At 46.9% G+C, this 13,379-nt stretch overlaps 1 protein-coding gene across 2 annotated transcripts in view; it reads right to left on the minus strand.

The window, feature by feature from the left end:
• The window catches only part of SNX29 (sorting nexin 29), a 543,934-nt gene that overhangs the window by 189,201 nt on the left and 341,354 nt on the right, over window positions 1-13,379 (minus strand). The gene's annotated exons all lie outside the window — the stretch shown is intronic.

Below are 13,379 nucleotides of genomic sequence, written 5' to 3' on the forward strand. Positions count from 1 at the left end.
TGGCATTTATTTTATTTTATTCCATGTTTTCCTAGGAAGGTCAAGCCCTCAAAAGAAAAACCCCAAGGAAAGCCTTCAATCCCTGCTGCCAAGGAGAGACTGGAGCTCCTTCAGGACACGGGCCATGTCAATCTTGTCTCTGATCTCCAGTTCAAAGCATAGTACGTGGAACTCGGGAAACTGAGAAACTCAACACACGTGGAGTGAATGGATACATCAATCAGATGGAGGTCTGCAAACTGTGGGCCCCTAGATGAGCTTTACTTCTCTAATGAGCATCGCCATCAGAGCCACCATAACTATCACCAGTATCACGGTTCAGTGAGTGCTACCCAGGTGCCAGGCACCAAAAGCTCTGCAGAGATTATCTGACTGAGGTCCCATCACCACCCTAGGAGGCAAGTAAGCTGCCACCTCTGAAAGTCACCAGGGCCAGCCACAAATAACTCTGCTCCTTCTAGGTGCCTGATAGGACTGCACGTCCTCACTTACCTGCAGTGACCTGTGTCCAGGGGACTTGCTTTGCCAATGAAATAAGAGAAAAGTGATGTGTCTCATATCCAGGTGGAAGATAGAGTGTGTGCTCGGCCAGGCTGTTTTGTCCCCCTACCACAGCCTGGGTCTGGGTGTGAGAATGATGACAAGATGCAGCAGAGGACCAGCAAACCGGTGAAGGACATGCAACATGGATGAGACAGAAACCATTGTTTTCTATAATGGCATTTTGGAGTTCTTTGTTACTGCAGCATAACCCAGCCCACCCTAATATACCACACCCCATTTTACAGACGGGAAAACTGAGGCTCAAAGAGGTGAAGGGCCTTGTGCCAAACCATGCTGTTACTGAAGCAGAGAGGCACGTGTAGGCCTGGAGAACACAGACTTGGCCACTGTTGGTCAAGTTCTGAGGAGCCGTGATCCACCCCCACTCCGCAACCAGGTGACTTAGGGCTTTCACTGCCAGCCTTGCCCACACACTCTTGGTTGGAAACCCCGGGCACTAGGAAAACAGAGGTGTTGGTCCCTCTGTACCTCAGAAACCAAGAGTCCACCCTGAAACAGCAAAACTGACAAATACCAAGTTCCCCAAAGTAGAGACATGTAAGAATATATACAATTCAGTATAATAATACAAAAAGCATGGAGGAGAGTGATGAAAGAAATAAAATAGAACCACTATGGAAGACCATACCAGAGAACGTCAGTATGCACAAAGTCCTGCCATAGAATTTCCAGATCATAAATTTCTATACAATCATTTCTCTATAATCAAAAAGCAGCACTAATTTTGACTCAAATACCTCTTGACCAAAGAGTGAAACAAAACTAGCTACAAGATTCACTGTGTCCACAAAACAAACAAACAAACAACAAACAGTGAATGCTGAGAGGAAGCACAGCTTCTCCTGGCGTTAGGACCTGCGAGAACGCCCTCCCATGGGTGCCCCTCAAGGTGACAGGGATGTGAATTAGTGGGTGTCTTCAGCGTAGTCCCATGCTAGGCAGCCTCCTAACATACGGGCCGGTGGCCCCCGTCCTGGCGTCCGTGCCCTGTGTCATCCCTTTCCCTGAGGGTGGGTGGGCCCTACTGACTCACTTCTAACCAACAGATGAAGGCAGAAGCGATGGGAAACCAGTTCCGAGGTTATAAAAGACCGCGACTTCCATCTTGCTGGTCTCTCTCATGTTTTCCTGGCTCGCTCACTGCAGTGAAGCAAGTGGCTACGATGAACCAGGGTGGTGAGAGACGGCCTCCAGCCAACAGCCCAGGAGGAACTAAGGCCCTCAGTCTAAGAGCCCCTGAGAAACTGAGTCCTGCCAACAAGCACACGGGTGAGTATGGAAACAGACCCTTCCCCCATCAGGCCTGAGATGTCTGTGGCCTGGACCCAGAGAAAGAACCAACTAAACCACATGGATTCCTGAAACCGTAAGATCGTAAGTGTTGCTATTTCAAAATGTTGTTTCTGCCTCTACGTTTTGGGACAATTCGTTATGCAGAAACAGACAACTAGCACAGTCCCTAAACAAGTATAATGATGAGTTTTGTTCACTGTTTCTGTGTTACCCCTTCATGAATCGGTGGCATACTGCCCAATCCGTCCCAGTGATGCTACGGGAACCAAAATAAGGGGACCTAAAACTTTGATCCTGTGATAAAACAAAGAGAAGTACTTCCCACACATCAGCCCATCGCGAGGCACCGTCGTGACGTTTGCCACATTTGTGTACTACCTGCACTACTGTTTATTAATGTTATTTTTTAAATCAACTCACCTTTTTTAGTTATAAAATTTACTCAAAAGGAAATCACTCTAGCAAATAGAAAACCAACTACACTTGCTATACAGAGAAGGCAAACTGAATCCAATGAAACCAAAACTCTATTAAATTCTAGGTGCCACTGGTTCTCAATACCATCTGCGTTAGCATCACCCAAGGCAATGAGGGGGGTGCGCCGACCCCACTGCAGAGATTCTCCTTCTGCTGAGCTGGGGTCTAGATACCCGAGAATAGATACTCGTAGCGTATGGGCTCTGGCGAGGGCCTGGATGCCATCATCTCAGCTCAGCTCACGTGAGTGTCTCCTCCACCACACTGCTGGCCAGGAGGGCCCAGGGAACAGTCCATTCTCTGCATCACTGGTGCTCGGGTCAACCCCCGACACATGGAGGATGCTACTGTGTATGCAGTGAATAAATAAACGAGGTATCATCCTGGATCCTGGGGATGGGCAAGATCGGACCGCTGTCCAGGGGTAGAAGTGATATTCCTGATGGGGGCCTGGGGCAGAGGGGGCAAGCCTCCTCCAGCCAGCCCTTGCTCTTCCATCAACAGTTTCCCCAGTTAGGACAACACAAATTCTCTCTGTGACTGATGGATAATTTCATACTCAAATTGGAAACGCTTAAACTGAGACATCACGAAAATCGGGGTGGGAGACGTATGATAGTTCCCTGAACGTGACAGCAAATAAAAAATGAAAACAGCAATGTTGATCATCTCATGACATATAAATCCATGGTCCCTTGTAGGTGTAGGGAACTGGCATAGAATGTTTTGCTTTAAATTCATCAAGTATTTTTTTTAATAAATTTATTTATTTTATTTATTTATTTTTGGTTGTGTTGGGTCTTCATTGCTGCACGCAGGCTTTCTCTAGTTGCGGCGAGCGGGGGCTACTCTTTGTTGCGGTACACGGGCATCTCATTGTGGTGGCTTCTCTTGTTGTGGAGCACGGGCTCTAGACGTGTGGGCTTCAGTAGCTTTGGCACGCAGGCTCAGTAGTTGTGGCTTGCGGGCTCTAGAGCACAGGCTCAGTAGTTGTGGCGCACGGGCTTAGTTGCTCCGTGGCATGTGGGACCTTCCCAGACCAGGGCTCGAACCCGTGTCCCCTGCACTAGCAGGCGGATTCTTAACCACTGCACCACCAGGGAAGCCCCAACAAGTGTTTTCTGAGCATCCATAGTCAGGATGCTATGGTGGGAAGTGAGAATTAATATTCATTCATTCATGCCACAAATATTTAGTACTCTTTTTCAGGTACTGGGGACACAGTCAAGTATACAACAGACAAAGGGAGACAGCAAATCAACAGCTCTATGCCAAGCAGTGATAAATGCCATGAAGAAAAATAAAGCAGGGGGTGGAGGTGCTATTTTATTCAAGGTTATGATAAGCTGATATTTGGCCCCGACTTTGGGTGATTTAGAGGTATTACCTCATTTAATTCAAACCTCACACAACTCTCTCTTGCGGCCATCACCCCATTTAGGGATGGGGACATGGAGACTCAAAAAGTTAAGACCTACCAGCTCCACGCTTACTAGTCCTAAGGACTTGGGGACATTAGCTATCTTACTTGTGCCTTAGTTTCCTTATCTCTAAAATGGAATCAGTAATATCTACCTCATGGGCTTGCTACTACATGTAAAACACTTGGGGAAAGATTTGGTATATAAAAAGTCTGGGAGCAGCTTCCTGTTGGAGGTAGGAGTGTAAATGTCACTCCCACTTTTAAGGACTTCATTATCTGATGGAGAAGCCAAAGGATACACCCATGAAGCTAGTGGACGACAATATCCATGAACGCACCATATTGATTTACACCACCCGTCCCCCCGCCCGATAGGCCCATCTTCCCGACCAAGTTCTACTCATCCTTCAAAACCCAAGTCAAGCCTTTCCTCTCTGAAGCCTTCCAGGACAATCCCAGCAGTTAATTAACCCAACACTGTGCCACCATTACACCTGATTGTACATAATTCTCTTATTTGTTTGTTACTTCAGTCATTCAACAAATACATATCAAGAGCCTGCCCTCTGCCAGACCCTCCTCATACTCCACTGCAACTACGTGGTAACATGTCTCTGTGTGTCCTCCACTGGATAACAAACTTCTGTCCAGCGGCAGAAAAAAATCAACTGGGTCTAAGTCCACAGAACAAATTCATTAATAAGTAAACAAAGGACAACATAAGAAAAGTAGACAAAATGGGTGGTTCAGAGGGGGAAAAGGATTACAGGAATTCAGAAGAAGTTAAAAATAAAAACAACTCAGTACTGACCAGGCCACTGAGGGCTTTAGAATGAGCTAGATTTTGAAGGGTGGGGAAGATCTGTAAGGGTGGGAAGAAAGGAGAAGGCAACACATACCCAAACTCTTAGAGTAAGGATCTCTGGGAGAGGGACACTTGTATTTCATACTCTCTTCAGTTGTATAGTACTTAATTTCTTTCGAAAATAGATTCTTATATTATTTGTGTAATTTAATAAAAAAAAAAATTTAAAGCATGTCTTCTGAAAGACAAAAGGCAGAGAAGCAAGGCAATGCAAGTAGAAGGGCACGAGCAAAGGTGAGGAGCAGGGCTCCGTGGCCCAAGAGCGAGAGGCAAGGACAAGGCCAGAGTCAGGTCCTGCTGCAGCACCTGCCAGATTCTTTCTAAAACAAGGCTAATACTATATATAAAATAGATAAACAACAAGGACCTACTACACAGCACAGGGAACTCTACTCAATACCCTGTAATAACCTACAATGGAAAAGAATCTGAAAAAGAATATATACAACTGAATCACATTGCTGTACACCTGAAACTAACACAACACTGTAAATCAACTCTACTTCAATAGAAAAAACAAAAGGCCCAAAAAAGATCTGCATGTACGGAGGCACTGGGAGCCACAGCTGGCTGTGAGTCTCACTGTAACAGGGGAAGGAGGTGATTCTCATTGGAGACACATGCTCTCATGCTGGCAAAGGCCATGACACCCTGGGACAGAAAAAAAAAAAAAAAAAATCTGAGTGGACACAAGGTTTTTCTGACTTTATCAAAAGCCTTGTCAAAGTCAGATCTCAAACGCCTGGCTGGCAACATCCATCACATCTCAAAACACGGCCACCCACTTTGGTGTGGATGAGGCCCAGAGGTTCTGTGTATCTGGGAGAACACAGCTTGAACCCTGGTCAGCAAAATCCTTTTCCTCAGAAACAGGAGCAGAAGCTCTGCAGACCCCACAGGCAATTCCAAGATGGTACCCGTCCCTCAGGAAGGGGTCATTTTCAAAAGAACAGGCAGCCAGTGGTTTGGCTCGGTTTCCCAGAAAAGACGACAACAACAGATCTAGGCACAATCGGCTCTGGATCCCACAAACCAGCTGACCAGGGAATCAACCTGCATGACACATACAGGAAAAACAGCATTTATTTCCACTGGAAGATTACACAGATCCACTTCAAGGAGATTGGGAACGCTCCCAGAACAAACTGTAAGATCCCTCTGATGCCCAGATGCCACTCTCCACTTCGGCAGCCCCAAGTTAATGATGGACCAGGAGAGAAAGAAGAAGAGATGGGCCTTTTTTAAAAAAAATATTATAAAAAATAGGAAGAAATCTTTAAAAAAAATATGTGAGTCACATGCAATTGGTGGGGGAGGAGGACTAATCAGATGGGAACTCTGTTATCCTGGAGAAAGATATTTATTAAGAAATAAGCACATATAATATATTTAGAGGGTTTATACAAGTATAATCACGTGGCTATTACGTATCCTTGGAAATACAGTGTGTGTTAATTTAGCAGAAATCGAATCAATTAAATTAGGATTTAGATGGACATGCCTTAGTCAGTAGGATTGACAAGGCACAGTGGAGACAGGATGGAAGAGGCTGGGGGGGTCTACATTTTGAGGATGACAAAAATGACATGAGTCAAGGACAGCACCACAGTCTGACAGCACGGGACAGAGGTCCAAGCCCAGGCCACATGGCTGCTTGACCCTCAAGAACAGCTTTTCCGGGCCAACAACATAAGACTGAGACACCTACATGCCAATAAAATACACAGACGTTAGGAGCCAAGCAACCCGAAGTCTTGAGGTTGAACCCGCAGGAGCGGGGAGGGTAGAGTCTGGGAGCAGCTTCCATAGGAGGCAAAGAGTGAGATCAGGGCTACCATGTTAAATAAAGAAGAGTAGGCCTTGTTTGCACCTATAATAGGTGGGTGTGGGTCATGAGCTCAGGATTTCAATTCATCCGAGTTCCTGGGTCAGGTGAAAACAAAAGAAGAAAGAGCGAGCTGCTGTCAGGAAGGACGCGGTGGTTAAAGAAGGGGAGCACAGGGCCTGGGAGCCCCGAGAGCTCCCTGACTGTCGCTGCCTGTCATTTTTCCTGCTGGTGGGGCCGTGAGCAGCGAACTTAAGCCGAGTGATCACATGGCCACGTGAGCAAAGCAGGCAAAACGGGAGCAAGAGCTGCTTTGTAAACCTGGCTTCTGTCTCTTCAGCGTCGGTGGCAGGAAAGGTCTCCGAGTTACCTGTCTCCGCGCCAAGTCACAATGCAGTCAAACCAGAGAGACGCAAGTCAGGCGAAACATATTCCGCTCTTGACCTTCTCAGGGGCGGAGCCCATGTCCTCCACAACCCTGCAGCATGCCCCACACTCTGTGTAAAAACAGCCTCACAAAACACGAGTGACGGACAGGCAGCAAATGCCTCCCTGAACCCACAGCTGAAGTCATTAGGGAGCCCGATGTGCACATGTCTTGATGACTCTGTACCTTGCCAGTGTTTCCTACTTGCATCAGTAAGGGATCAGCCTTGTGGCAAAGCTTGCACGCGCTGCATTTGTCAATTGACACAAAACTCTGATCTTACTGGAAATGTAATTTCAAAGTTCCACACCCGTAAGCCTTGGGTAGCCAGGCTCTGTCTACCCAAAGGCTAAACTGTAGCCCCTCAGGGCTCCCCAAAGGAACCCAACTACCCACAGCCATGAGTGAACCAGGCATAAACCAGGGGCAAGACCTGGGCACATGGGGGCAGACAGACCTGTGAGTCCAGCATGAATGCCGAGGGGCGTGGGATCAGGTGGGCAATTTACCCGTTGACAGAAAAGGGTGACTGGACTCAAAGAGGGGCTTTTATTCTCTGGCACTGAGCTGTTTAAAGTGGGTTCTGCAAGCATCTTTCCGGATGATTTTGTAACAAAAACTAATATTTCTGACTTAAGCCTCTATGTGAGACATATTTTTAGCAGCCTCTCTTAAATGGCACTTTTAAAAATAATCTCCTTCAAGACGGTAGACGATTAGAACACGGATGTCCAAGTGCCGAATTAAAAAGCCTCTTATAATTTGGAACGCGCTGTTGAGAGCTGCTGTGGGGCCGCAGACAATTTGGTACTTGATCATTAGACATTCGGAAGTGCCACCGGCTGGAAAATATATTTCTTTTAAGCTCTGGACTTAAATAGCATCAGCCCTCAAATGAGATCCCTCCCTCGGAAGGTTTTAAACACACCAAGAAAGTCCCAGGAAGCATTTGATTTCAAAGTAGGACCTTATCACAAAACTTGAGACGAGCTTTGTCCATGTCTCACCCCTGAGATTTAAATTCCTCGTCTTTCTCTCCCACCAGCTCAGTCATTTCAATAACGGAGGGGAGGTGGCCCATGGAAACACCATGCAGCTTGCAGCGAGGATTAATGGGAAGTCTCTGGCATCCAGCAGCCTCCAGGACAGCACCTTTCTGGATGATCAGATACTGTGGTTAACAGTGTTTCCATAGATGCTGCAGGTGCGTGGCCCGACTCAGACAGCATCTGCTCCCTGAGTGACTGCGTGCCAGCCTCCGAGAAGAGGAAAATAAACACGGCCCCTGTCACAGGGTGGCTATCTAGCCACAGGTTAAAAAAAGAAAATTCAACACAAAGTGGTAATACAGAGTGACAGATGCTGGGGCACGAAGGGCCACTGAAACAGATTAAGGGCCAGGCAGGAGCTCAGGAAGGATGCAAGCAAGAAGGGAGAGTCTGCAAAGACTTCCGTGGAAGCTGATTCTACTGTAAGCCACTTCAGGGAGCCCGAAACGGAAAGGATTTGCAGTTTTTCAAGGCAATTGCAACGAACAGCATCGTCATCATCATGCCACAGAGCAATGCGAATGTCTATGAAACTAGAGACAATGGGAAGGGAAGGGGGAGGGGAGAGACAGAGCCTGAGACAGTGGCAGAGAGAGACTCAGAACCGGGGAGAGACAGACAGACAGAGGCAGAGAAACCAACACGCACACAGGGGGTGAAAGAGAGAGACAGGGAAAGAGAGGCAGAGGCAGACCAAGAAAGAAAGGAGCAGAGAGTGAGAAACCAAGAGGAGCAGGGAGAGAGAGACACAAAGAGACAGAAGAAGAAACAGAGATTAAAAAACAGAGACAGCAAAAGGGAGCATAGAGAATCCAAGAGAACCGCACAGTCCGCTGTCTGGGAGCCAGTGTGGAGGAGGCCCAAAGTGCCTGGGGTTCAGATGACTGAGACCCTGGCCAGCTGGGGAGTCAGTAGAAGGCCAGTGGGACCCAAGACTGAACGCCTGGCCGGCCACTCACCCCGGGTAGAGCGGGTGCAGGCCCAGTGCGCCCCACGGCCAGGCAATGCCACCTCCTCCCCTCCGGGCCCTGTGAAGCCCAGGCCAGGGCAGGTTCACGGGACGACCCGCGCTGCCGGGACCTCCCTGCAGCTGGCGTGTGGGGTAAAGAACATGATACGTAACTCGGCCCTAACTTTCCTAAATGCATCCCTTGAAAAATATCTTAGAAAAGATGGTCCCTGGGGAAATAATGCCTACAAAGCATGCCGGAGCTCCCCTTCATGGACGGCCATGAGGCAACCTGGCAGAAACTGCTACAGCAAAGAAGCCTACTGACCATCCTTTTTCAAGATGATTTATCACAGCACCCCCTCCTTTTTTATATGCACCACCTGCCTGCACCCTTTGAATTATTATTCTACTCTTCCGAAACTCTGCCTTCTCCAGATTCCAAATTTCCAAAGAGCCTGTCTGATATCAAGATTAAGTGATAAGAAAAAAAAAAAAAAACCCAACCAACTTTGATGTACAAAGCGAGAGGGGGAGACAAGGAAGGGGGAGATGCAGTCAGGGAGTGGAATGTGCGAGAGCTTCACCAAAGAGGGATCTGAATCTTTAAAATCCCCAGGAGGGTTGTGCTTGGAGCACAACAGACACTAAATTTTGCTTGAAATGAAAAAAGGAAAGAACACAGAAGAGTAAACAGCATGGTGTTGAAGAATGAGATGGTCCTGGATCTGGTGCAACTGCGGAGCTGTGTGCCTCACGGTGAGTCCTGAGACCTCTCTGTGCCTCGGTTTGCTAAGCTGAAAAATGGACCTTATTAGGTCCATTATATACTATACAGGGTTGTTCTGAGGGGAAAGGATAAAAATGCACGCCAACACCAAGCACATAGTACATGGCCCTCACCAAACAGACAAGGGAGGGGACAGGTGAGAGACTGGTGACAGGAGGACAAACCAACAGGGCTGGTGCTTTGAATCAGGGAAGCGATTCTACAGACCTCAAGCCACACCAGGCAGGGTGTCTTTTCTGCTTAAGTGGAGGTGACCCACTTAAACAGTACTTAGGACAAAGAAACAGAGACCCACAGAAGGGGCAGGAGAGAGAGGAATCCAACTTCAATTACATAAAGTGAGACCAAGTTTGCTTCCCCTGTGGGAACAAACTTGCACTTAATGAGTTGTTTTGCCTTCAGCTTTCCCTGTGCTGTGACTGTAATTGACCTCTACATCCCGTCATCTTACAAGGTTCTATTTCTCTGTCTCCATTTATTATTCAAAATAGGAGCTGTTCTCCCAGAGAACTTTCAGGGCTGTAATCAAATCCTGCTAAAAGGTAAAAACAAAAACAAAAACAAAAAACTACAGCATTCATTCACATGTTATACTGGGGGCAGGGGGTGTATAATGAGGAGAGAGTCCTAAAAATACTTACATTCAAAAAAAAGAAAAGGAAAAAATTCAACCCTTAATCCTTAAAATAAGAATTTAACCCTTCTCCTTAAAATAAGTGACTTCTTACAAGTCTATAATATCATGAAAAGGTAACACTGAGAAGAAACCGTGTCCCTGCACCTATCTTTTAAAAAATTTATTATTTGGTGCATGGAGTCATCCTCTGCTCTATGAAAATGAAGTTCTCACTTAGCAAACATTTATGGACCACCTACGACGTGCCAGGCAGGGTGCTGGGCACTGGGGACTCAGAGATGAAAACGGGGCCCCTACCACGTGCCCGACACCAAGCACCTTTACCGGCAGCATCTCGTGGAGCCGCCCAAGCGGCTAGTGCCACGTTACTCTCCACTTGATGGAAGAGGAAACCGGGGTTTCCGAACAAGGCAGACCCGGTCCTGACCGTGAGGCCCTCAAATACTCTGGCGGTCTGGGAGGAAGTCTAGTCCGGGATCAGCAGAGAGTGGAAACGAAGGGGTAGGGCAGCCTCCCACAAGAGAGGCCTCTCACGGGCTCCAGAACTGAAGCTGAGTTTGCGGCTGCCTCCCTCCTCTGCCCCGTCTGTCTGGCTCTGGGCAGATGACTGGAGCGGGCCTGAGGCAGTAACAACAAGGTCAAGATGTCCCCCTGGGGCCAATGCCCAAATGGCCAGCTCTTCCCAACAGCCTTCAGGACCGCTTTACTCCCTCCTCACTTCTGGCCATCACAACCTGCCCGCAGGAAAGGATCTGATGATGGTTCGAGCTGCCTCTGGGTAAAGGGATGTCACTGCCTTGAAGGGCAATCAGACTGGAAGCAAGAGGGAGCCTGGCAGGAGGAGAGAAGATGGGCTTTCATGTCAGAGGCGTCCAGGGAAAATCTGGACTCCACCACTTACTACCTGTGACATTCCCTCTTTCACTCATTCATTCACTCAATAAGTCAACTTATATTTATTGAGCACCTACTATGTGAATCAATGGGATTCAAAGGGAGCAGAAAGAGACATGGAACTTGCCCTCAAGGAGGGGCCCCTCATGGAGAGACTGATTAGTGAGAGATGAATGTGAAATCACAGCCAGAGAAGAAGGGAGAGACACACATAAACATCACATTCAACATGGAAGATCTGACCTGGTCAGGTTTCCTGAGGAGGCGATGAGTAGATACTGCGGGGTGAGTTACCTGAGGCCAGAGCCTTATTCCAGGCAGAGGGGACAGCAGGAGGAAGCAAGGGACCCGGAGCAGAAGAAAGCTGATGGGCTGGGGGCCCAGCACCGCGGTGGAATATAATGAGAAGCCCAGCGGGGCCCTGAACCCTTCTGCATCTCAACTGCCATGTTTATTAAAGAGGATGCTAATCCCACTCGACTCACAGGCTCGTCTTCAAAATCCAATGAGAGAATGAAGGTGAAGACCCATGTGTGCCTGACACACCGTCGGAACTCTGACAACCGGGAGTTCCTGATGGACGCTGGCGCTCAGGAAGGGTTTTCCTGCAACAGATGGAGGAGGATGGAAGAAGATGCTAGTCCTCCCAGCGCCCTGAAAGCTTGCAAGACGAGATCTCTGGGTCTACACCCAGCCAAGTGTAGCCCCATGAGCTGCCAGACAACCTTCTATTCTAAATGTGGATTTCACAAGGATGTTATTGACGGCTCTGGTGTAAAAATAAAAATGGGAAACAACTCAATATCCATCAATGGGGGCCTGGTTAGATAAACCTTGGTATTATCAGTTCAAAGGAATACAATGCAGCTCTTTAAAAGAAGGATGCAGGCCTACACGTGAAGTACAATAAAATGATGTCTAAAGTACATAGATAGGTGAGAGGAAAGTAATATAGAGAACAGGGGATAGAGCCGCTACTGGTTGTTAAACGTGTAGGTGTGTGCGCGCAGCTTACTCAGGCAGTGCTCAACTCTGTAAAGAGAAACCCAGGACGGATCACTGTTATTGCCTCTGGGCAGGACAATAAAGGGCCCGGATAGGAAGGAGATTTATTTTTCACTGAACACACCCTTTTATAATTCTTCGCTGTTCAGCATGGATGGGTGTAACAAGGTTTGTCAAGAGCCCAAATTTTGACAATTTTCAATCGTTTAAAAAAAAAATTCAGTCTTTCACAGCAGACAGATCTAGATCTGTCACTCCTCACCATGACTCAAAAAAACTATTAAAAACATTATGAGACAAGAAGAAATTTGAACACCGATATTCATTGGTATAGACAAATTATTGATAATGGAGGCCTGACCATGATATTCTATTTGTTTTCTTCAGTTTTACAGCTACACACTGAGAAGTCTACAGATGAAACTGCCTGGTATTTGATTCAAACCAATATGGAGGGGAAAAGCAGGTACTGGTAACTTGAAATAAGATTGACCATGACTGACAATAGCTCGTTTGAACAATGGTTACGTGAGAGTGCATCACACATCCGCCGACCTTCAGGTGTTTAACATTTGACATCATAAGAAAGTTTTAAAGCAAAGAAGAAGCTATTATAAATGTGCAAAAAGGACAAGATGCTCTCAGCAATATGATTTGCAGTAACAAAATACTGGAAACAACCTAAATGTTTATGAACACAACCAGATTTAAAATATTGTAGTATTTCATTCAACAGAGAATTAAAGAATCAAGAAAGTGAACAAACTAGGTCAGCAGCTCTCAACCAGGGGTGATTCTGTCCCCCAGGGGATATTTTGACAATGTCTGGAGACATCTTTGGTTGCCATGATTGGGTGGGGTGCTACTGGCCTCTAGTGAGTAGGAGTCAGGGATGCTGTTAAACGTCCTACAATGCGCAGGACAGCCACCACCAGAGAATTAAATGGCTCAAAGTATCAAGAGTGCTGCAGTTTAAAATCCTCTATTAGCTCTATGTGGGATGGTCCTCAAACCATAATACTAAATAAACATAAACACACATACACACGAGGCAAACAGATATGTACAAGTATACCATGTAGGTAAAAGTCACACAAAACTGGAACTATTTATTTCTATGGAAATTTATCCATGTAGTAACTATAAAAACAGGGAGGAGAAGGCTATATGCCAATTTCAGA

Source organism: Leucopleurus acutus, assembly GCF_964270905.1.
Source record: "Leucopleurus acutus genome assembly, chromosome: 16".
NCBI lineage: Eukaryota > Metazoa > Chordata > Mammalia > Artiodactyla > Delphinidae > Leucopleurus > Leucopleurus acutus.